At 40.9% G+C, this 25276-nt stretch overlaps 1 protein-coding gene across 1 annotated transcript in view; it reads left to right on the top strand.

The window, feature by feature from the left end:
* LOC128693447 (zinc finger protein 300-like) overlaps positions 1-25276 on the top strand; it is a 48826-nt gene that overhangs the window by 3698 nt on the left and 19852 nt on the right. The gene's annotated exons all lie outside the window — the stretch shown is intronic.

Raw genomic sequence — 25276 nt, 5'->3', positions numbered from 1 at the left:
ATATATGTGAACGACATGATGGAAGGAATAGACTCTGAAGTGTCCCTGTTCGCAGATGACGTGAAGTTGATGAGAAGAATTAAATCGGACGAGGATGAGGCAGGAATGCAAAGAGACCTGGACAGGCTGGACATGTGGTCCAGTAACTGGCTTCTTGAATTCAATCCAGCCAAATGCAAAGTCATGAAGATTGGGGAGGGGCAAAGAAGACTGCAGACAGAGTATAGGCTAGGTGGACAAAGACTACAGACCTCACTCAGGGAGAAAGACCTTGGGGTGACCATAACACCGAGCACATCACCGGAGGCACACATCAACCAAATAACCGCTGCAGCATACGGGCGCCTGGCAAACCTGAGAATAGTGTTCCGATACCTTAATAAGGAATCGTTCAAGACACTGTACACTGTGTATGTTAGGCCCATACTGGAGTATGCAGCACCAGTCTGGAACCCACACCTGGTAGCACGTCAAGAAGTTAGAGAAAGTACAAAGGTTTGCAACAAGGCTAGTCCCAGAGCTCAAGGGAATGTCGTACGAGGAAAGGTTAAGGGAAATCGGACTGATGACACTGGAGGACAGAAGGGTCAGGGGAGACATGATAACGACATACAAGATACTGTGGGGAATAGACAAAGTGGACAGAGATAGGATGTTCCAGAGAGGGGACACAGGGACAAGGGGTCACAACTGGAAGCTGAAGACTCAGACGAGTCACAGGGACGTTAGGAAGTATTGCTTCAGTCATAGAGTTGTCAGCAAGTGGAATAGCCTAGCAAGTGAAGTAGTGGAGTCAGGAACCATACATAGTTTTAAGAAGAGGTATGACAAAGCTCAGGAAGCAGAGAGAGAGAGGATCCAGTAGCGATCAGTGAAGAGGTGGGGCCAGGAGCTGAGTCTCGACCCCTGCAACCACAATTAGGTGAGTACAGTGGGCTTTTTCAAGTCACAAACAGATCTACCTGGGGTGGAAGGTACGTGAGTATTTATAGTCGGGTTCAGAATGTTGAGGTCAGGTGGAGAATGCTGCATCTGATGATCTACCGGGTGGGGTTAAAGAGTCTATGATCTTGGGTAGCTTGGAAGGGGTATTGGATTTATTTATTTATTTATTTATTTATTTATTTATTTATTTAGTAATTTAAGCATACAAACAGAGGTACAAAAAATACAGGTAAGAGCAGCATGCCAAAGTCACTTATATGCATAGCGTTACGGGCTGGCATAAAATTAACTTAAGATTAACTAAGCAATGATGAAATCAGTGATAAAACATTATTGTAAACAGATAACTATAAAGCACAAATGAGTATTACAAAGACAGGTTCAGTTATTCAGTATTTATTTGGTTTTGAGTGAGTAAGTGATCTTTGAGAATAGACTTGAATTTATAAACAGGTAGTGTTTCTTTTATATTTACAGGTAATGAATTCCAGATTTTAGGGCCTTTTATGTGCATTGAGTTTTTGCATAGCATGAGATGGACATGAGGAACATCAAAGAGAGATCTTTGCCTTGTGTTATGGTCATGTGTTCTGTTGAGGTTGGCAAGGAGATGTTTGAGGGGAGGGTTAATATCAGAGTTAAGTGTTCTATGTATGTAATAGGTGCAATAATAAGTATGGATGTTTTGTATGGTGAGTAGGTTGAGTGTTTTGAATATTGGTGGAGTGTGTTGCCTGTAGTGAGAATTTGTTATTCTAACTGCAGCCTTTTGTTGGGTAATTAGTGGTCTGAGATGGTTAATTGTTGTTGAGCCCCATGCACAAATTCCATAGGTGAGATAGGGGTAAATAAGAGAGTGATAAAGGGCCAGGAGGGCTGACTGTGGAACATAGTACCGTATCTTCGATAGTATGCCCACAGTCTTGGAGAGTTTCTTAGAAATTTGTTGTATATGTGTATGAAATTTGAGTCTATTATCGAGGTGGATTCCTAGGAATTTTCCCTCTGTTAACTTTGTGATAGGTGATCCGTTTATTGTTATGTTAAGAGGTACATCTGTAGCTCTGTTACCAAACTGAATGAAGTAGGTTTTGTCAATGTTTAGTGTAAGTTTGTTAGTCCTCATCCAGGTAGATATTTTCTGTAATTCGGTGTTTACAGTATTGGCTAGCGTGACTGGGCTCGGGTGAGAGAAGACGTATGTAGTGTCATCTGCAAAAAGTGTGGGTTTGAGTAATTGCGAAGCATTTGGTAGGTCATTTATGTATAGGAGAAAGAGAAGAGGGCCAAGGACACTTCCCTGTGGGACACCAACTGTAATTGGCTGTGCGGAAGAGCTTGCCCCATTTGCGTACACATATTGGCTTCTGTTGCTGAGGTAAGACTTCAGGTAGTTGAGGGAGTGCCCTCTAATACCATAGTGTGACAATTTTACGTGGAGCAAGTCATGGTCAACTGTATCAAAAGCTTTACGTAAGTCAATGAAGATCCCCAGTGGGACTTCTTTTTTCTCTATTGCAGTGTATATATGTTCTAGCATGTGTATAATAGCATCATTAGTATTTTTATTAGGCCTGAATCCAAATTGGCAGGGGTTGAGAATGTTTTGGGAGATGAGGTAGGAGTAGATTCGTTTATGAATTAATTTTTCGAAGATTTTTGAGAGAGGGTGTAAATTGGATATTGGCCTATAGTTATTCAACTCTGTTTGGTCTCCTCCTTTATGGATCGGGGTGACCCTTGCTATTTTGAGAACTGTAGGGAAGGTGGAGGATTGAATGGATTTGTTAAAGAGTGTTGCAATGATTGGTGATAGTACTTGTGACGCTTTTTTGTATATAAAGGGTGGTAAGGTATTTAAATCTCCTGCCTTGTTTTTCAGTGCGTTGATAATAAGGGAGACTTCGTATGGGTTAGTCGGAGCTAGGAACAGTGTGTTCGGGTAATTGCCAGTGAGGTAGTCATTTGGTGGGGTATCTGAGCTTGGGATTTTATTGGCAAGGTTTTGACCTATAGTGGAGAAGAAATCATTGAGTCAGTTTGCTGTTTCTGTTGGTGGGAGTTGGGGTTCATCTGATTTTGCTAATTTTATTTCGCTATGTCGTGATATCTTTTTTGTTCCCAGAATTTCTGATAGGGTCTTCCAGGTCTTTTTTATATCACCTCGTAAGTTGGATAATCTGTTCTCATAATACAATTTTTTTGCCCTTCTTATCAGGCTGGTTAGGATTGACGAGTAACGTTTTGTTTGGTCTCTGGTTATGTGACCCATTCTGTACTGTTTTTCATATCGGTGTTTTGTATTTATGGATTTGAGAATGCTGGGTGTTAGCCAGGGACTGTTCAGTCTCTTAGCTGTCATCTGTTTAGTTTTTTTAGGGCAGTGCTTGTTATAAAGGTATTGGGTCTTTTTTAGAAAATTATTAAAACATTCGTCAATATCTGTATAGATTTCTAGCTCAGTGTGCCAGTCAATGTTTGTTACTGCTGTTGTGAAGTTATTAATGGCTGCCTCATTGTGAAGTCTGAAGGTGACTTTAGTAGTGTCTTGGGGTATTTTACCAAGAGTTGTTATGAGGAAAGTACGGTAGTGGTCTGTGGTATTATCTGTAATTATGCCTGATTTTAAAGGGGATATGGTGTTGGTCCAGATGTGGTCAAGTAGGGAAACACTAGTCTCTGTAACTCTTGTAGGTTTTGTTACTGTTGGTAGCAACATACAGTTACTCATTGTGTTTGTGAATTCAGTAACGTGTGGGTCCTGGTCTTGCAGGAGATTTATATTGAAGTCACCTGAGAGTAGTAAGTGATCTTTGTTCATGCGTGCATCAGTTATCATACTTCCTAGGTTTTGACTAAATTGGCTAATGTTTGATTGTGGAACTCTGTAGATGTTTATCACTGTGAGAGGTTTTTGTAGGTATTTGGATTTGAATTTAGCTATTATATATTCCCCATGTTCATCCCTTGTGCAAGTATTAGTGATACATTCTAGTTGGTCTGAGTAGTATATAGCAGTGCCACCCCCTTGTTGGTCTGGCCTACAGTTGTGTATGGCTGTGTAACCAGGAATGGCATAGACATCTGTAGTATCAGGCTTTAGCCAGGTTTCAGTTAGTGTAATGATGGACATATTGGCATGCAAGGAATTTAGTAATGCTAGGAGGTCATCATAATGCTTGCTTAAAGATCTGATATTGTAGTTAAAGATAGTTATGTTGTTGTTAGCTCTGAGAATTGCCTTTGATTGTTCTGCTGTGTAGTAATTACAGTAACTGTTTGAATCATTTAAGTCATTAATTAAATAAGAGGTTGGTATCAGGATCAATGCTTGTAATCATAAGATTTGTAGTGAATCTATAGTTAGAATTAAGTAAAAATTAAAGTAAATATTCTAAAGCTAAAAAAAAATAGCACCTGAGTTATTTAACAAATGTAAAAATAATGAGCTAAGGTAGTTTTTTAAAGCTAAAATAAAGGAGACAATATAAAAGGGACTAAAATAATTTGTGGTGAACAAATAAAGTGATGATCAAATAATGGAGCTTGGGAATATGATAGTAGGTAGTACTTTAAAGGTAATTCTTTAAAGTTAGAATTATAATATAAAATTATAATATAAAAGGGACTAATATAAGTTGTGGTGAACAATAAAGTGGTAATCAAATAATTGCACTAAGGTCTAATATAATGACTTTTGTGGAGTCTATGTTTTGAGCTAGAATGAGCTATAGTACAACTAGATTTAATCTAATAATATAACAATACAAATTAAAAATAGCACCAGTCTCTCACTAGTAATTGCAATATGGTCTAATATAATGAATTTGGTATTGACTATAGTACAACTGAGTTTAATCTAATAATATAAAAAAGGCACAAGACTCTCAATTGTAATTGCACTAAGGTGTTATACAAGTTGTTTACAAGAATTAGAGTATAACTAGATTTAAATTGACAATATAAAATATGCAAGTTAACGTAGCAAAAGAATAAAAAAAGTAGAAAAAAAAATATATGAGGTAGTTGGTACTAGTTAGCAAAAGATAGTTAAGGGCCTTGAACAATAATATAATTGAAAAATACACTAATTGCACACACAATAGAGTCACTAAGATATGAAAACAATCTTAGAGTAGGAATTATAATACAAACTTATAATATAAAAATACAAATTGAAATGGTACTTGCAATTGCACTAGAGTCTGGTATAGGTTGTTGACAAGATCAGGAGTATAACTAGATTTAAATTGACAAAATATAATTCACAATTAAAGTACCAAAAGAATAATAGTAAAAAAATAACAAGGGTAATGTCTTGGTTATAATATGATAGTAAGATGGTAGACAGGTACACAGGTACAAAGGATAATATAAAGGTTGGAGTTGAATATACAAACTTGAAAATTTGGCAACAAAATGTTATGGGAAATATAAAATAATGTTTAATGTACAAAAGTAAAATTGACTGGTAGTAAATATGGTGTTTAATAAAATTTTAGTAAGTAATAATGATTACAAAAAAGTGAAAAAGTAATGTTTATTTCATTCAATATTGCACTGGTAGTTATACTAGAGGTTATATGGCAGTACAAGGTAATTAAGAGTACTCTAAGATAGTAAATGTGGTATTAAAACAGGTAAAGGTAATTAGACAAGTAATGGTTATTAAATGTCAAAAATGTTAAGAGTAAATTGAAATTATAGTAAAAATGATAATTATTAATTTTAGTAAGTAATATCAATTGATAGTATTTAAAAAATATGAGGTAATAATATGGACAGAGAAAGTATCAATTCAACTAATGTTTAAGCAAACAATAGTAAATAAGAAAATTACTTAAGGTGACTTATGCTTACTAGTAAAATCACAAAATGAGGTAGTTGATTATTTAATTACTAAGAGATTGTACAATGAAATTTGAACAATAATGGTAAGACACTCGTTTATGTATACCTCTTTCTTTACTTTAATAGATGCAATAATTAAGTCTTTTTTCCTGTCATGTGAGTGGAATCTAAGCATAACACTTTTTCTACCATGGGATCCTAGTAACCTGGCTTCTTTTATTTCTGACTCTGGTACAATAACACTTGTTTGGTCCTTTATGATCTGCAGAGTAATTTCTTTACTGTTTGTTTGGTTCATATCACTGGGAAAAAGTGGACTGTTAACTATTACTGCGTCCGATAGTTTATCTTGTTCAGTTTTATCTTCTTGGAGAGCAAAGTAGTCACTGAACTGGTTATCTAAGTTGTTCTTCCATTCTTTTACTGCTTCTTCAACCTTTGTATTAAGAGATATTATTTGTTGGGTATGGCTATCTATGACTGCTTGGATGGTCTTGTCACAGTTAGTCATTCCTGGTGTTGATAACTTTTGTTCAAGACTGAGGATTTTGTTCTCGAGTTGTGTCATCCTGGTGTCTTGTTTTGTTAGCATCTCGAAGATTCATATTTTCAATAACTAAGTTGGAGATGTATGTTTTTAGGGTATCTGGATCGTTGGTCATACCTGAGAGACTACTTGGTAGGTTGAATCCGGGGAAGAGAGGGGTGGATGGGCTGGTGGCAGCCATGTTTGTTGTTATTGTTGTGGTGTGGCCTTGAGCGGTGGTGAGTGGGGTGGTTGCTGGGCCAGCGTCCTCCTGACTACACTTGTTGAATAGTTGATTTTTCGGTGTTTTCTTGCTGGCCTTGGTGCTGTTTCCTCTTAGATTGCGCCTCATAATACTACAGGAATTGTTGTAGTTAAGAAGTTGTAGTTATACAAAGCTTAGGGTTACGTTGTTCGGCTGGCAGCAGGGTGTTTCTTTCGGTTTGTGGGCAGTCTTCCTTTGATCTCTATTATTTTCGATTTGTAGGTTTCACTGTTGGTAATCTTTGGTCATTCTGGGTGCTACGTTGGGTAGTGCAGTTTTGCTTGTAACTAGGTCATCATAGGAGCATTGGTAGCTCTGATTGTTGGAGAAAAGTACGGAGCTTGGAAGTCGCTGCTGCCGCTGCCGCTAACCCAGGTGACCCACGGAGTACGCTCCTGGATAAGTTGTGAGCAGACCTTCTGCAGTGTTCTATGTTCTTATGTGGGATAGTGATGAAGAAGTTTCTTGGCAAGTGGTTCAGCTATGTCATAGAAGCCATTGTTCTGGTTGAAATTGTTGGTTATAGAGATAAGCAATGATTCCAGGATTCTTCGGTATTGAGTGTTGTCTTCTGTGGCAATAAGTCTTGAGTTTCTGTAGTTAATTAAATGGTTGTGTGAATTGCGATGTTGTACACAGGCATTCCTTGTATCGTCAGTCCTGCATGCGTATTGGTGTTCTGAAATACGTGTTTGGAGGTCTCTTGATGTTTCGCCCACGTATAATTTGTTGCAGTCATTACAAGGGATTATGTATACCCCTGCAGAGGATGGAAGCTTGTCCTGTCTACTACTGGTGATGTCCTTGATGGTCATGGTTGTGGAGGTAGATACTTGGAATGAGCATGGTGTTATGAAAGGCATCCGTATACTGTTGACAGCCTAGTGACATTTGATAAGAGTGAACTGCTCCAGCTAACCCTCCTGTATTTGTTATCACTGTTACACACAACATGTCTTGTCTGTCTGTCTGCCAGTCTGTCCTTATCTATCTAGCTCTGCTTATCTGTCTTTCTGTCTGCCTGTGTGTGACTGGAGTACATATCAAACTCCTTGAGGAATTGTGCTATGACAACTGTTCACAGCTCATTGACATTTGATAAATGGGCACTAGGGGAACCCTGGCTTTATTTGTCTTCACTGAAACACATAAACATCTTTGTCTGCCTGTCTGTCTATCTGTCTATCTTTGCCTGGAATTTTTGAGTTATCCTAGGTATTTTACACTATGTATAATAACTGTACTTATGTGTACATGTGAGAAAGAGACAGAGATAGACAGATACGTATATAGATAGACAGAGATATGGACAGACAGATGTATAGATAGACAGAAATATAGACAGAGACAGCCAAAGCCAGCTGTCCTCTTAAAAGGGGAGTGTTAATGCGACATGTCATCAGTGAATCCCTGGTGTTTGCCACACTGCTCTAGCTGGTTCTTAATTGCAATTGACCTCCCACAAGGTACTAAGTGTTCCCAGATTTTTTTAATACTCTGCACACTGAGTGCGTAGACTCATTCTTTCATATCAAGGCAACTTGAGCTTATTACACCATATTTAAAGGAATGAAAAATAAAATGTGGATCTACATTCAGCGTTATGCGTACAAACATAGATTTACATATGGTCAGTTTAACCTCTTCAAGGAGGGCTCCTTGGCATGGTGAAGAGGCTCTTGGTCTGAGGAATTAGACCTGTTGTTCTCTTTCCTCAGACTGAACCTAATTACCCTGTGAAGGCTTACTCAGCCCTGTAACAACTTCAGTAAGTATTACGAAGGCTGGCTCCTCCTCAGGAAAATTAATGAATAGAAAAAGAAATAATAATATACAAAGATAAACACTATTATTTAGGAATGAAAATATAAAACAATTAAATATGAATTTGTATCCTACTTGAAAGAAAAATGAAAAATATAAATGATATCTGAATTCAATGCTAATATGTACAGTTAAACTTAGGTGTCTGGTTGATGTTGACACCGTCTTGTAGAAATTGTAGCCATTACTGATGATGTGTGGGGGGTCACAGGTGTTGAGTGACAACCCAACGACTAGTTCTTCACAGAGTCTATAGCCTTGAATAGTCTGTCCAGATGATAGGAATGCAGGTTCTTCACCACTGCAAAGATGAGGGGTAGTTGCCTGCGGTTGACTACATTAATCAGGTAGGTAGATCAAAAAGTGATGTCCCATAACTTGTGTAAAGTCCGTCTTCTTCAACACTGTTTCTTTAGTTGCCAGATGACCCGAGCTGAGATTCCAAGCTAGAAAGAGACAAAGGTTACCCACTGCTTAAGAAATCACTCTCTGTGATAAGTACAATATTTAAAAGAAATGGTGATTATCTAAAAGCATAACATGGAAATCAAAGCTGAAATGACTAAGTTTATTATTGGTCAAAAGTGAAGCTTTCATCCAATATATCCACTAGAATAGGAGCAGAGGCTTGTACTTACAGTTGTGCTTTGAGCTGTGAGTGAAGTGATTACTGTTTGGTTGGAGCCCCACACATCACCTTTCCGAGTGGGGAAAAGGGGGGGGGATAGTGGGACCTAGACACTGACCCTACCTTAACAAGCATGCTGCCATTCAAACTATCGTCACCATATAATCACTCGCTACTCCTATCTGTTGAACTTTTCCCTCACACTCCCCCATACCAAGACTTATAGTCAAGGAGTATAAGAAGAATTAGTGAGGAAAAACTTCTAAACTGGGAAAGTCGTGTAAGGTACCAAATCATCTACTGACTGTCATGACTTAACCAGTCAGAGAAATAATTGGATGAACCATTTACATGCACAATACGAAACTTAAAAGCTTGGAGTGCCAATGTCCACCTCAAGAGGCGACTGTTGGCTCCCTTAGAAGTTTCTAGGTATATCAAAGGTTTTTGATCAGTCTCTAAAATTAATTCCTTACCCAGTAAATAAAATTTAAGTTTGGAGATACCCCACACAAGGGCTAAACATCCCTTTTGTATGGTGGAGTATCTAGTTTCTGCAGGAAGAAGTTTTAGATTTAACATGCAGGAAATAGGAGTGCATGTATTTTGAACAGTAAGCACATGACACCTATCACAAGAACTATACTTCTTTGTAACCTGCGAGTACATGCTTGGCCAAAAATAAGTGTGCTTGAGTTTATGCCACGTCTTAGGATGGGCCAAGTGTTCGGTCACTGGCAAATCATGAGCCATTTGAAGAACAGTCTCTTGGCAGTATTACGTAACTGAATACTCCATTCTACTGAATGCACAGCAACACAGTAAATGACCATATGACCTGTCTTTGTAATACTCATTTGTGCTTAATTGTAATCTGTTTACAATAATGTATTACCACTGAATATATCATTGCTTAATTAATCTTAAGTTAACTTTAAGCCTGCCCATAATGCTCTGCATACAAGGGGCTTTGGCATGTTACACTTATTTGCTGTATTCCTTTGTACTTCTCTGTATCATTTTCAAATTAAATAAATAAAATAAATAAATGGTTTAGGAACAACAAGGAGGGAATAATCTATCGCTGAAGAATGAGATTTAAATACAGATTTATATAAGATACCATTAATATATTCAAACTTATGTGATCCGTATCTCCCGTGGATAACTTTGTTGTTAAAAGCATGATTATGACAATCCCAAAGTGAAGGGCAATCCCGCTGTAAATTGACAAAGTCATCCTTGTACATAAACTCTGGGAAAATGAAAGGACTTGTGGTGGGAGAAGAGGGGGTAGGAGAAGTCTAGGCTTTGGTCTGAGCCCTAGTCAAGACATTGAGAGTGCCTGAGGCATTACCCTTACTTTCACCTGACGAGTGAACAGGTGATCCTGCTACCTTACTATCGAGAGCAGTATCATTTGTTTCTAATTCCATATGAACCGTAGGAGACAATGCAGTTTCCGGTGTAGAATTGATAAGGGACTTATTTAACTTGCAAGGAAGGGGAGCTGGAAAACTTAGATCCATGGGTGGAGACGAAAGATCCACCTCCGAAGGAAGAATGGCACCTTTAACGTTACCCACTATTATAGAACAAGTAGTAATTGGGGCTAGTACCGCATTAGTCCAACCTGTGAACCATTTAGTTTTCAAGTAGCAACATATTGTAGGGAAAGTATTTTCACGACCCAAGTAGTCTGAAAGAATAGAAGACATACGAGAGGTTTTAAAGTTAGGGAACAGTTTGTCTGAAATTATGATGCACGTACATCCAATGTCACATAATATGTCTAAGACTTTTATACTATTAACTGCTCCTGAACAGAAGGGTGCTTGGTCATTCCCGTCAACAAAACATCTGCCAACTTTCTCTATTTTCTTGGAAGGAAAATCTGGACGCTTATGTCCGATACCACCACACTGGCGACATGTTGGTATAATAGCTGGTGACTTCTTTTCTACTGTAGGCTTCTCAACCTTTGGTCCTGATGAACCATTGCCCTTAGGGGTCGATCCTTTTAGGTCTTTACAGGAATTGTGAGCCTCAGCATACAAGTCAGCGGCCTCAGCAACTTCCTCAGCTTTATTCAGGTTACGCTCTCTAATGAATGTTCATATCTGGTGAGGAAGAGCTGTCAGGAACTGGTCAGCAACCATGAAGTCTCTAAGAGATTCATAAGTGTGATCAATTCCTGAGCTCTCTATCCAAAAGTCTAACAAACGAAAGAGTGTTACCTGTAACTATTGAAAGTTTTGGCCATGCTGTAAGGTAGCATACCTGAAATCTTTCCTATAAGAATTTGTGGCCTTTTGGCATGCTTTAAAGATTCCTTCTCAAGTAGGTTGTAATTACATATGATATCCTGTGACAAAGTTGCATAGATATTCAAAGCTGTACCAGAAAATAACATACCTAACCTGGTAGCCCAGGTGTCAGCTGTCCATTCACAGAGGGTAGCGGTATTTTCAAACCTAATTATATATGAAGTTATGTCTTCATCCTCCGTGAAGGGAGGTAAATTAGGTGTGGCACTATGCAGACTAGCTGTATGATGTTCAGTTACTCCTTCCTCTAATTGTTGTTGTGTAAAAGTTAACTTTTTATTCTCTAATTCAAGGTATGATTTCTCTACCTCGCGATCTTTCTGTCTCTCCCTTAATTCACTTTCTCTAACTTTTTCCTCACGTTCTCTAGACTTTTCCTCAAGTTCCCTATCTTTAGCACTTTCCTCAAGTTCTCTTAATTTAACTTGTTCCTCACGCATTTTGGCTCTCTCCTCACTAGTCCAAGCTCCTGTGTGTGTGTGTGTGCGTGTGTGTTTGTGTGTGTTTGTGTGTGCGTGTGAATGTGTATGAGTGTGTGTGTGTGTGTGTGTGTGTGTGTGTGTGTGTGTGTGTGTGTGTGTGTGTATGAGTGTGTGTGTGTGTGTATGAGTTTGTGTATGTGTGTGTGTGTGTGTGTGTGTGTGTGTGTGTGTGTGTGTGTGTGTGTGTGTGTGTGTGTGTGTGTTTATGTGTGTGTGTGTGTGTGTGGGTGTACTCACCTATTTGTGGTTGCAGGGGTCGAGTCACAGCTAGTGGCCCTGGTGTGTGTGTGTGTGTGTGTGTGTGTGTGTGTGTGTGTGTGTGTGTGTGTGTGTGTGTGTGTGTGTACTCACCTATTTGTACTCACCTATTTGTGGTTGCAGGGGTCGAGTCCTAGCTCCTGGCCCCGCCTCTTCACCGGTTGCTACTAGACCCTCTCTCTCCCCGCTCCATGAGCTTTATCAAACCTCGTCTTAAAACTGTGTATGGTTCCTGCCTCCACTACGTCATTTTCTAGGCTATTCCACTGCCTTACAACTCTATGACTGAAGAAATACTTCCTACTATCTCTCTGACTCATTTGTGTCTTCAACTTCCAATTGTGGCCTCTTGTTTCTGTGTCCCCTCCCTGGAACATCCTGTCCTTGTCCACCTTGTCTATTCCACGCAGTATTTTATATGTCGTTATCATGTCTCCCCTGTGTGTGTGTGTGTGTGTGTGTGTGACTCAACAATCAATATTTGCACCAATAACTCACTACAGTTGTGACCGGGTGTGGAAGTGTGAATTGCTCATTACTCTAAAATTTGTTCATGATTGTAGCCATGTATAAATGCAAGTAACCATTCTTACAGTATTCATTACCTTTGTAACTTGTGAGCTCATTATCTTGTACCTAGTTCAGCCATCAAAACTTTGGGGCCCAGTCCCTGGACCCATTGTGTACCTCTATAATCTGTTAATACCTTTGTAACTTGTCATGATTGTGACTAGACCTACCTGGAGTTCATTACCTTTGTAAATTGTGAGTTCATTACCTTTGTAAATTGTGAATTCATTACCTCTGTAACTTGCTCAGCCATCAGAACTTTGAGGTCCAGTCCCTGGACCCATTATGTACCTCTGTAATCTTTTGACTACCGCCCACAGGATGGGTATGGGGTGCATAATAAACATATTAAACTTAACCTCATGATCAAGTCTATCATGCTCTCTTTCTCTTTCTAACTGTCTTTCTTGATTTTCTCTTTAAATTCAATCTCTCTCCTTTTTCTCCTCTCTTGATTCTCTCTCCTTTTTCTCCTCTCTCTCAAGGTTCTCTCTCCTTTTTCTCCTCTCTGCTTTCTCTCCTCTCAAGGTTCTCTTTCTCCTTTCTTTCTCTTTCCTGTATCTTAGCACTAATGAAAGCTTCTAAATTTTTCCCCATTATTCCTAAATTACTCCCAGTGTCCATCCAAAACTGGTATTCCTCCATACTTACAAGAATAACTTAAACTACCAGGGTAAAATGAAACGGATATATCATAGAAAATGGAGGGTTCAATTCCTGCTCTGCTCAAGCTGTAAATAAATCGGAGCGTTTGATTCCTGCTTTGATTAAACAGCATGTATGAAAGAAATCGGAGGGTTCTATGCCGGCTCCGACCAAACAGTAAGTTGAATGGCATCCCTGGACCATCCACTCTTCTCACCGACAAATGAAGAGTGTCCTACAACAGTTCCCTTGATATAATAAATAGAACTCAATGAAACAACTTGTCATTGGAAAATCTCGGGTCCCTAGAGTGCATTCCTCCAAATCTTTTCAAGCTCACAAAGATGGCAGAATTAACTAGTATATCCTGCCTTGACTTAACTTACAATAAATTGAGACTATAACAATAACCAAATCTTTTAAATACCTGTACTGCAGTCCTACCCCTCTTCAAGGGGGGCTCCTTGGCGTGATGAAGAGGCTCTTGGTCTGAGGAATTAGCCCTGTTGGTCTTCTTCCTCAGACCGAACCTAATTACCCCCCATTCTCCCCTCCCCTATCCCATCCTCCCCATCCTCCCCTTTTTCCATTCCTCCTCCTCCTCCCCACCCCTCCCTTTTGCCCTTCCTCTTTTTGGCCTTTGGGATTTCTCCCACAGGCGCGCTAGTTCCTAGGTAGGGGAAAGGACACCGGGGTCCATCCCATTCCGTTGAGGTTCTTGGCGGTGGCGTAGTTTGCCGTGGAATCTGGATTGCCTGGGGATGTCCCGATCCCTCTCCGGTATCCCAGAGTAGCTTTGGGTATCTTTCGGGCGACAGGTGTATCTCTGGAGGCCGCCTTTCGGATTCTGGGGGTGGTGGCCAAAGGAGGTATGCTTTGTGGCAGATATCCAGCTGCCCTCTGTTTTGTCCAATGATGTAGCTCGGCAGATGTGAGGTTGCTATCCTGGATTGCTGGTTTACTGGCATGAAGGGTAGGGTATGGCACAGGTTCCATGCCACATCTGCACTACTTGCGGTGTTGAGGTCCTCTTGGGTGCGTAGGGTGATTTCCAGCCCTTTCATTCCTCCTAGGAACTATTCCTCCCTGTTCCCCCCTTTACTTTTTTTTTTTTGTTTTTATTTTCTTTTCATTCTTTTTTTTTCTTAAAAACAAAAAGAAAGAAGTAACCTAACCATGGAAGCCCTAGTCCATGAACTTGCTACCCCTGGGCCCCTTACTGGTACCGCACCCGTTCTGACCCTGCGTCATTTTTTGACCACTCTTTGGACACTCCTGATGCCCCTGTACCTCTTGCTGGTGCTGTTTCATCACCAGCTTCAGGTACCATGGTCTCGACTGACACCTTCGATTTGTCTGACCTCTGCCCTCCTTTGACTATGCTTCTGGCCTCTCCCTCTACGGTGCAACAATTTTCGACTCGCCAGCCCGTCCCACGTCGGACCAACTCTGGTCCTACTTCTAAATGCCAATGACAATATCCTGATGATGTTACTTTGTTACCTTCCCGTTCTACTTGGAAAAGACCAACACATTATGCACTCCCTCTCCACGCTCAGTTTTGAGCCACACAATGGACTAAATTCTTTACTTTATGACAAACTTCTTCTGTTGCCTATCTTTCCTACCATAGTATTGGCAAAGTGCTCCTACACCATGTTGGTAGAGATATTTCCTTTCATGCTCTCAAGAGCGGTATGCACAAAGTCACTGTCCAGAATGCTACCCAAGCTCATGATCTTCCTCTCCTTTCACATATTGATACTATTCCTATCACTATTGAAAAACATCATTCCCTCAATTCTTGTAGTGGTACTGTCATTCTGCCCCATACCATAGTCCAACAGAATTTCCAGACATGTGGCAATGACTTTCTTGAACAGCTGGAACTCCAGGATCTCCCAATCCTCAAAGTAGACACTTATGTCCTTCCTGCCCGTGGGCAGAGACGATACCCTTGCAATGTGGCTCGATTAACTTTCAACAGCCATGAACTCCCATCCTCTGTTATGTAGCTGGACATTGGTTGCGAGTTCGTAAGGTGATCACTACACCGCAACAGTGTAGAAATTGCTGGCGATTTGGTCACCCAGCAAAATATTGCAGATCTATAGCCAAATGCCCAGTCTGTGATGCCGATGACCATACTAATACGTCTTGCAGTCAACCTCCCTCTTGCCTTAATTGTCATGAGGCTCACCCTCCGTACTCTAGCTGTTACCAGGTCTACTTAAATGAGCGTGAAATCCGTTGTCTCAAAGAGGCAGAAGATCTTCCTTATGCTATGGCAGTTTCTCATCTCTGCCTCCAAAGGAGACTGCCCCATGTTTCTTATTCTCGTGTTTCCAAACGTCCCCCACTTCTGGGGTCCCATCTTATGCAGCCTCCTCTGTGGTTACCCTTCCCATAGCCACTCCTGTATCTAATTCTTTGCTGCCCTGAGCTCAGACATCCCTACACAACACCTCAGTCTATTCTCACTTTTTCGTGTCCTTCCTCACAAGCCCCAGTATCGACAAGACCTTGTACAACTCCTACCAATCGCCCCTTTACTTCTCAGAAGTCAAAAAAATCCCCATTGCTCAAATCTTCTTTGCCCCCTCCTTCCCTTCTTCCACCTCTGCATTTTACCTTTCCAGTCTCTGTGCCTAGTTCTTCTCCTCTCACTGGCTCTATTACAAGTGTGGAAGTTCACCCTCCTCCTCGTCCTTTGCCTTCCACCCCTGTCCCTTCCCAAGTTTCTCCCTCTTCTGCCACCTCCCAGGTTTCTGCCACTTCTGTCCCCTCCCACACTTCTCCAGTCCCCTACACTCTTTCGTCCCCCCCCTACTTTGGTACAGTCCATTACTGTCCCAATCTTTACTCACCCTCCTCCTTCTACCTCCAGTATTGTCTCATATACATCTTTGAATTCAGAAACACTTGAAGCCATTTCAGAATATATTGCAGATACTAAACCTTCAATGGACACTGATCCACCTCCTGTTCCTTCTCCTCCCTCCCCTCCATCTCCACAACTTTCTTCGCAATGCTCAATTCCTTCCCTGCTTAAACATCTTCCGATGCCACTGCACATAGATTTTCTAACCCCCTCTAGCCCGTAGGTGCTTTTACATGTGGATCCATAGTATTTTCCTCGTTGCCAATCATGGCCTATTAACAGTGGAATATCCGTGGCCTCAGGTAATTGGGGTGAGCTTCAGATGCTGCTTTCCTGGTTTTCCCCTGTTGGTGTTTGCTTATAAGAACCAAAATTACACTCGGTTGTTTTCCAACCCATCTTGGGCTATAATTTATTGTATTCTTCGGATCCTTTTTCTGATGGAACCTTTAATGAAAGTGCCCTTCTTCTATACAATGATATTCTGTACCGTCCACTGTTTGTTCATACCTTGCTGCACTACACTGCAACCCGTATCCACTTGAATAAGTGGTTTACAATATGTTCTTTATATCTCTCTTCTTCTCGGGCATTATTTATCCCAGATTTTGCCTTTCTTGTTTCATCCTTACTGCCACCACTTCTGTTACTTGGCGATTTTAATGCCCACCATTTTCTCTGGGGGGTCTCATTGTGACTTACGTGGCATTCAGTTAGAGGCTTTTCTTGCCTCTCACCCCCTCCATGTTTTAAGTATGGGTATTCCCACCCATTTTGATCCTCATACTCTTGCATCGATCTATCGGTCTGCTCTTCCTCCACTGCACTAGACTTTGCCTGGTTTGTTCAACCAGACTTACATGACAGTGATCATTTTCCAATCATTCTTTCTTCTCCTTCATATTCACCACCTTTCCGTAGCCCTCACTGGCAATTTGATCGGGCAAATTGGGACCTTTACTCGCAACTCACTGCTTTTAGTGAGGCTCCTTCTTCATCCTCCATTGATGAGCTCCTATATGTCTTCTCAATGTCAGTTTTAACTGCAGCTTCTCAATCTATTCCCCAAACCTCAGGCAGGCATTCTCAGAAGTGCATGCCTTGGTGGTCTCCTGCTTGTGCTCATGCAGTAGGTTTGAAATGCACTGCGTGAGGCAGGTACCTGTACAATAGAACTGATGAGACTTTTTGATTTTAAGCAGAAGCGTGTGGTCACTCGCCTTGTCATTAGTGATGCTAAACGCACTTGCTGGCATGATTATGTTTCCACCATCACCTCTGCTTCCTCTATGAGTGCAGTCCGAAAAAAAGTGAGGAAATTGAGTGGTAAATATTCTCCTGACCCGGCTCCTGTTCTATGGGTCGCCAGTGTTGGTATAGCAAACCCTCTTGATGTTGCCATTGAAATTGGAACTTCTCTGGTCTGTATTTCCTGGCGGCTCCATCTATGCCCCTCGTTTCTTTCCTCAAAGTCTGCCGGAAAGTTAGTACCCTTGGACTTTTCTTCTCTCAGAGAAGAACAGTATAATGTGCCTTTTACTCTTTGGGAACTGGAGGCAACACTCTCAGCTTGCTGATCATCGGCAGCTGGGTCTGACAACATATTCGGATATTACAACATTTACATCAGTCAGCCCTTACAGTCCTCTTACACCTCTTCAATCTTATTTGGTCACAAGGAGTTCTTCCCCAGCTGTGGAAATCTGCCATCGTTCTCCCTTTCTGCAAGCTGGGTACTACGGGACATGATGCCTCCCACTGTCGTCCCATTGCTCTTACTAGTGCAGTTTGCAAAGTGATGGAACATCTGGTAAATCGACGTTTAATGTGGTATTTAGAGACACACAACAGTCTCTCCACTAGTCAATATGGCTTTCGTAAGGGCCGATCTACCATAGACCCGTTATTATGCTTGGATACGTATGTTCATAATGCCTTTGCGAATAACCACTCAGTTATTGCCTTATTTTTAGACCTTGAGAAGGCATATGACACAACTTGGAGGTATAATATTTTGGACCAAGCCCACTCCTTAGGCCTCCAAGGTAATCTACCATCATCCCTTAAGAACTTTTTAACTGACAGACATTTCCATGTTCGAGTTAATAACGTGCTCTCCCCAGACTTTGTCTAAGCTGAAGGTGTCCCTCAGGGATGTGTTCTGAGCACAAAACTTTTTCTCCTTGCTATAAATGATTTGGCCTCTGTTCTTCCATCCAACATTTAGTCACCACTCTCTGTTGATGACTTTGCTATTGCTTGTGCAGGCGCTGACTGTCACCTCATTACAGTTTCTCTCCAGCATTTGGTCAACCATGTTTCCAATTGGACCACCATGCATGGGTTTAAATTTTTCAGTACTAAAACTCACAAAATTACTTTCACTAGACGCTCTGTCATCTCCGATCATCCTTTGTACCTCTATGGCTCCTGTATCCCTGAACATGATAGTCAGGTTTCTAGGCCTTTTCTTCGACTGTAGGTTATCCTGAAAATCCCACATTACCTCTCTAAAGGCAACTTGTCACAGCCGGCTGAACCTTCTTAAAACCCTTGCTCATCTTTCATGGGGAGCTGATCATCGAACTCTCCTTCACCTGCATTCAGCCCTCATTTTATCAAAACTATATTATGGTGACCAGATCTATTCAGCAGCCTCTCCTGCTACTCTCTCTAGCCTTAACCCCATCCATCACCAAGGATTTTGTTTATGCCTTGGTGCTTTTTGCTCTTCCCCTGTTTAGAGGGGAAGTTACGCGTGGCAGAGCTCCATCAAAAATTACAAGGATTGCAGTGTCATATGGAGAGTGCCAGTTTGAACAAGGGTTACTCAGGAAATAAACCTGACCAGCACTAGCGAACTATTGCCAAATGTCGACACAAGTGGAAATAAACAAACAGTGAACTATCTATAAGTAATATGGCGAGTGACAAATATGTATATGTGTAGTGACATAGTGAAATAAACTGTAGATACAAGTGATCTAAATTATTCCCAGTATAGCATAAAATGTATAGTGTAGCATATGGGAATATTTACAAGCAACTGGCACTAGCGAACTATTGCCGGAGGTCCAGAGAAGTGGAAATAATGGAGGAGTATTTACGACAGTCATAAGTAACAAAATGAGTGATGATAGCATTGAGATGCAGGGAATCACAGTATACATAAATTAAGCATACAATCGATGAAAAGGCATAAGTCTACTGTGTGACGTGTTTTTTCCCGTTACCTCTCCTAAATTTACTGCTATGGAAGTACAGGGGAAAGTTACTGTAGGCCTACTGCCGTGTGAAAAATATAACCATCCCAGTGTAGTGCAGTGAAAAGAAAAGTGTATCTTGAATGAATACATTGTATATCCTTGAGATAACCAGTGTACTACACAGTGACAAAATACCATTGATAAAATAAAATGAAATAAAATAAAAAACAATTGTGAAGTGCAGTAGTGGTGGGGCAATCTACTTGTCCTGGTGTTGACATGTGACAAGTGATACACCAAGGTTCCAGTTACCACATGTAATGAATAGACTAGGATACCCAGACATAGTTAGGTGTTACCACACAGTGGGTCATGTTTTGTACCAAAGGTCTGTTTCTCATCTCATAAGGAATATAGTGAGAAAAAAAAATTGTCCGAGGTGACAGTGAAGTGCAAACTATCATACAAGTGTTATAATGAGGAAAAATGGATATACAGCAGGGCCCCGCTTTACGGCGTTTTGCTTTACTGCGTTCCGCTAATATGGGCATTTCAAATTATGACCAAAACTCGCTATGCGGCTCCCCCCACCTGTCTTTCTAATATGGTCACAGCGGCCCACCGAGTTTGTTTACATTCTCCCTGAGCACATCTCCTTATTATGTCTGGAAACTTTCCAAAATTTCAAGTGTTTTAAAGTTATTGTATATTTTATATGTATTGTACTTGATAATTAAACTTGTGTACACCTGTACCTAAATAAACTTACACACTGTGCTGGCATGTAGGTACACATTAAAATCACTAAGAGTCTCTCTACTCTTGATGCAATAATAATAATAATAATAATAATAATAATAATAATAATAATAATAATAATAGTAATAATAATCTCTTGGGTGCATTAATGTCGCATATTACGTTAATATAGACATTTCCCTTAATCTATCTATGATATTTTTTTCAAAATTATATAAGAAACACATTATGTAACACACAAACATGATACATGCACCCACAGTATAAAAATTTATACAAATATATATGAGATGTTTACCAAACGGTTTGTAGAAGTGTCGGAAGAATTACGTTTTCTCTAGCCCGTCACCTGTTACTAGGGATAACTGTAGAAAAATATTCCTTTCGTATGCCTTCACTTTATAGCTATAATTCTGTACTAACTTGTACACAGTGTAAGAGTATTTGTTTCGTGATTTAATTATTATAATAATAATAAAAATATTATAAGGTAAAAGTTTCACAAACTCTTACAAATGTACATGAATGAACTAAAACTGGACACGTATTAATACCGTCTATTTCGCCTGACCGAGTGATCGTCCACAACCTGTTCAGTTTGTTTGTTTATGCTGTCTGAGCTCGGTGTATCATTAAATGTTGTATATTACGTTAATATACACATTTTCATTAATCCATCCGTGATATTTTTTTCAAAATTATATAATAAACACGATACATAACATAAATACATAACAACATGTGTAGAGAACCTAGGATAACCCAAAAAAGTCAGAGTGACTTACTTCCATTGCCTTCACTCAGAGCATCATTTCTTCTCAAAATGATGTTACATGAGAATGGGAGTGTTCTTCTTTATTTATTCTACCGTATCAATGTAGAGACAACCTGTACACAATGTAACTTGTACACAAACCAGACGTGTACACTGTTTACAAAACTTACCTTCGCCTGGTTTGTTTACATAACTCTGCGCCTGTCCTCTCTCATGCACTCATTCTTTCTCTCTGGTATGGTAGCCTGGCTGACTACCATACATACCACACTTGATTTTTTACAATAAATACTACTCATCTCACCCTATATTTTAAGGTAAGTAATGAGTGAACTGTACATACATTTTATCGCTCTGGGATGCTTAAATATCATAGAATAGTATGTGTGGGTGGGTTGGCCTGGTATGGTAGCCTGGCTGACTACCATACATACCACACTTGATATTTTACAATAAATACTACTCATCTCACCCTATATTTTAAGGTAAGTAATGAGTGAACTGTATATACATTTTATCGCTCTGGGATGCTTAAATATCATAGAATAGTATGTGTGGGTGGGGTGGCCTGGTATGGTAGCCTGGCTGACTACCATACATACCACACTTGACTTCTTACAATAAATACTACTTGTCTCACCCTAGATTAAGACTATAAATATTTTAAGGTAAGTAATGAGTGCACTATGTGTGTATTGTACTTTTTTATTGTTTTTTGATGCCTGGTTCTATTGCTAACATAATATATGTTAGTGTAAACTTGTTATCTAGTGTTTGTATGCATTTGTAAGTGGAAAAAAAGGGTGTTCTACTTTACGGCGGTTTCCGCTTTACGGCGGTAGCCTGGAACCTAACCCGCCGTATAAGTGGGGCCCTCCTGTAAATGGGTAGTGAAATAGTAAACTGAACTTATGGATAAGAGTTAATCCTTTTAATCCCGAGTGTAGTGTAAAACTATGGTATAATTATATGGGAACAAGTGCGCAAGTGCCACCCGCACCCCACCTCCAAGCCCCCGCCTCGTGCCCCCACCCCATTACCTGGATCCTTCCCCACTCATCCAACAATCCCACCCACGGCCCCCCTCCTCGCATCCTCACCTTCTTTCCACAGACCCCTATCTCCCAGCTTACCACCCCACCGCACAGCCCCCTCCTCCTATTGTCCCTACCCTCTCCCCAAGGATACCCACTGCCCAGCCCATCCCACCTACCAGCCACCCCACCACCAGCCACACATAATAAATACACCATCCACCACATACACCTGTTTCAAAGTAATCATGGCCAGGAATAAAGGCTGTTGTATATGTGAAAAAAAATTTAGGAGAAACATGAGGGGCATTGATTGTGAAATATGCAGTAAAACATCACACATATATCATGTACAAAGCAACCATGACAAGTGACCAAAGACAAGAAAGTCATTTCTGGATTTGCCCTAGTGAAAGGGACAGCTGGTTGAGCATAAGAGAGGGACTGAAAAGTGAAAACCTAGAAAGCATAAGGAAGTTTATAAGGAGCTTGCCAGAGTTATACAAAGAGTGGAAAACAGGGAAAAAGGAACAAGAAAAGGAGGAAAATGCAAATAGAGGTGAAAACCAATGAGTGAAAGTAAGAGAAAGAGTAGAAAACGTCATACAGAGCAAGTTGGAAAAGGAAACAGGGATACATAACATAGTGGAAAGTGGAAGGGAGGATGAGAACAAACAAAAACGAGCTAAGGGAAGAAATTAGCCTAGAAGAAAGAGAACAATGGAACTCAGATCAGGTGGCAGAACTTAGGAACGACACAGAATCAATAAATATAGGTTGAACATTTGCAGTTACTATGCTAAAGGTATGTGCCTATATGGCAGAAATTGTTGGAATAAACACACCAGAAAATGCGCAAACATGTTGAGGAAGGGAAAGTGTCGATTCAACAAAGAGTGCAGGTACTTCCATCCAATAATGTGTAAAGCTTCAATGCAGTCCAGAGAATGTTATGACCTGAGCTGCCCAGACCATCATGTAAAAGGAACACGGCACTACAGAGTTAGCAGAGAAAGGTAAATTGAACAGCATTCTTTTTTAGACAAAAAGAGAAAATATCAAAACAAAGAAAGTAGCAAATAGGAGGAATGGTACAGAGAGGACAGATGGGCAGTAAAATGGGGCGTACCAAACCAGGCATCAGCCTGTCAAGGCCGAATAAGCAAACAAACGCAAAGCCAGTACTGGAGAAACCAGGAGCGTGTACACCAGGGGACATGTCAGGTAGTACACCACCAGTGGTACTAATGAAACACAAAGCGAGACAAAACATCCCATTTGGTAATTCCTGCTTCATATTTGCAAATATACAGGGTTTGAAATCAAATAAAAATGACAAAGTTAGTCATGTCAGTGGGCTCCTGACAAAAGCGAATGCCATATTTGGAGCATTTACAGAAACACATACAAGGGATGTTTTGGACAGAGAGATAAAGATAGAGAACTACAACACGTATCCTCTTCAAGGGGGGCTCCTTGGTGTGGTGAAGAGGTTCTTGGCCTGAGGAATTAGACCTGTCAGTCTCCTTCCTCAGACCAAACCTAATTACCCCCCAATCCCCTCTTCCCTATCCCTTCCTCCCAATCCTCCCCTTTTTCCTTTGCTCCTCCTCCTCCCCACCCCTCCCTTTTGCCCTTCCTCTTTTCGGCCTTTGGGATTTTTCCCACAGGCGAGCTAGTTCCTAAGTAGGGGAAAGGGTTCCGGGATCCATCCCATTCTGTTGAGGTTCTTGGCGGTGGCGTAGTTTGCCGTGGAATCTGGATCACCTGGGGATGTCCCGATCCCTCTCCAGTATCCCGGAGGGTGGCTTTGGATGTCTTTCGGGCGATGGGTGTATCTCTGGAAGCCACCTATTGGATTCTGGGGGTGGTGGTGGAAGGAGGTAGGCTTTGTGGTGGATATCCAGCTGCCCTCTCTTTTGTCTAACGAGGTAGCTCGGCAAATGTGAGGTTGCTATCCCGGATTGCTGGTTTACTGGCATGAAGGGTAGGGTATGGCACAGGTTCCATGCTGCATCTGTGCTACTTGCGGAGCTGAGGTCCTCTTGGGTGTGAAGGGAGATTTCTTCCTCTTTCATTCCTCCTAGGAACTATCCCTCCCCGGTCCCCACTTTTTATTCTTTTTTTATTTTTTCTTTTCTTTCTTTTTTTTCTAAAAAAAATAAAAGAAAGAAGTAACCTAACCATAGAGTCCCCAATCCATGACCCCACTAACCCCAGGCCCCTTATTGTTATTACTGCACCCCATTCTGACGTCGCCTCGTCTTTTGGTCAGTCTTCGGACACTCCTAAGGCCCCTGTATCTCTTGCTGGTGCTGTTTCATCACCAGCTTCAGGTACCGGGGTTTTGACTGACTCCTTCGATTTGTCTGACCTCTGCTCTCCTTTGACTATGCTTCCAGCCTTTCCCTCTACAGTGCGGCGATTTTTGAATTGCCAGCCCATCCCATGTCGGACCAACTCTGGTCCCACTTCTAAACACCAACAACAATCTACTGATGATGTTACTTTGTTACTTTCCCATTCTACTCGGAAAAGACCAACACGTCATGTACTCCCTCTCCACACTCAGTTTCGGACCATACAATGGACTAAATTCTTTACTTTAAGACCTAGTTCTGCTACTGCCTATCTTTCCGACCATAGTATTGGCAAAGCACTCCTACGCCATGTTGGTAGAGATATTTCCTTTCATGCTCTTAAGAGTGGTATGCACATCATCACAGTCCAGAATGCTACCCAATCTCATGATCTTTCACATATCGATACTATTCCTATCACTATCAAAAAACATCATTCCATCAGTTCTTGTAGTGGTACTGTTATTCTGCCCCATACCATAGTCCAGCAGAATTTCCAGACATGTGGTGATGACATTCTCAAGTGGCTGGAACTCCAAGATCTCCCAATTCTCAAGGTAGACACTTATGTTCTTCCTGCTCGTGGGCGGAAACGATACCCTTGCAATGTGGCTCGTTTAAATTTTGACAGTCGTGAACTCCCATCCTCTGTTTATGTAGCAGGACATCGGTTACAAGTTCAAAAGATGATCCCTACACTGCAACATTGTAGAAATTGCTGGTAATTTGGCCACCCAACAAAATATTGCAGATCTATAGCCGAATGCCCAGTCTGTGGTGCCGATGACCATTCTAACACTTCTTGCAGTCGACCTCCCTCTTGCCTTAATTGCCATGAGGCTCACCCTTTGTACTCTCGCTGTTGCCAGGTCTACTTAAATGAGTGGGAAATTCATTACCTCAAAGAGGCAGAAGGTCTCCCTTATACTATGGCAGTTTC

Source organism: Cherax quadricarinatus, chromosome 93, assembly GCF_038502225.1.
Source record: "Cherax quadricarinatus isolate ZL_2023a chromosome 93, ASM3850222v1, whole genome shotgun sequence".
Taxonomy (NCBI): domain Eukaryota; kingdom Metazoa; phylum Arthropoda; class Malacostraca; order Decapoda; family Parastacidae; genus Cherax; species Cherax quadricarinatus.
This window is presented reverse-complemented; position numbering and strand designations above follow the sequence as displayed.